Source organism: Schistocerca gregaria, chromosome 3 (genome assembly GCF_023897955.1).
Source record: "Schistocerca gregaria isolate iqSchGreg1 chromosome 3, iqSchGreg1.2, whole genome shotgun sequence".
NCBI lineage: Eukaryota > Metazoa > Arthropoda > Insecta > Orthoptera > Acrididae > Schistocerca > Schistocerca gregaria.
This window is the reverse complement of record NC_064922.1, coordinates 139,920,872-139,922,166: the sequence shown is the minus strand read 5'-3', so window position 1 is coordinate 139,922,166 and position 1,295 is coordinate 139,920,872.

Here is a 1,295-nt window from a genome sequence, read left to right as displayed (position 1 = left end):
AGTTGCGGGAGGGGCGTCTGAGGGATATCGTGTGAAATTCTGCCCAGCTGCCGCTTTAGTTCGTCAAAATCCCGATCTGTTTGGAGGGCTCTGCCCATAATTCTCCAAACGTTCTCAAGCGGGGACAGATCTAGCAAACTTGTTGGCCAAGGTACGGTTTGGCAAACTCGTACACAAGCAGTAGAAACTCTCGCCGAGTGTGGGCTGGCATTATTTTGCTGGAAAGGCAACTAACCGGGGTGTAGCATAACGCCGATGTACCGCTGTGCTGTAAGGCTGCCTCGGTTGACAACCAAAAGAAATGGTATTCCAGGCCATCTCTACATACACGTCTTCAGTGGTCATTACGGCTCGATTCGAAGCGGAACTCGTCACTCAAGCCAACTCTACTCCAGTTAGTGAGATTCCAGACTGAAGACGTGCCGGAGACAACCAGGAGAGATGGTTTGGTGGGCCATGTCTTTCCTTATGAGGACCGCTTTGGCTTTCGCTTATAGGACGAGTCCGCTCTTCTGCTGCCGTTTCTTCTTATTCTGTTGACATTGGTCCATAATGTCTGGTATAAGTTAATGTTCCGGATTTTTTCTGTGGTACAGAGTGAGACGCAGACGTATACTGCCGAGGTCTCTTCCCAATGCTTTCCTCGTTTCGGTGAAAATGAAGTAGTCGATGAGTAATATCCCTGTTTTTAAGTGTGAAAGGTGCCAGGAGCCCAGTATATAGCCTCCCACACTTTTCTGGACTAACTGAACCATTTAAAATGGGGAGGGTACTATAATCACAGATATGATACAGCCATGATTACCAAACAATTCGAGATGCTTGTAGTATAAGTCTTACAAATGTATTTGTTTTGAAATAACCTGGGTAACGTCCATTGTTGCAGGCTCCAGACGTACATGAAGCTTCTTGGACACAGCCAATATCAACTCGATTTGTAACTGGGTCGATCGACACACGACTAAAGAAATGAGCAGCTAATATGGTACATAAAAGCTACCAAGAATTCTTCCGGGTTGTATGGCCGTGGTCCATGGAACTCTTCTATCCCTACGTTTCGTCCAAGGCTACGTTGGACATCTTCGGAGGTGTTCCTGGTTGTGTCGAGTCTTGCCGACATGGCTTGCGTAGTATTGCTCCAGATATACTAGCTCTGATGATCAACGGAAAACAATAGAATGAGCGAAGTAAATCAATCTGCCATGCATTACTTGCAGGTCCAACCCCCTGTATAACTCTGTATGCCGAATGATGCCAACTTAACCAGGCACCAAAAGGCCGAAAGCGAGAGCCAC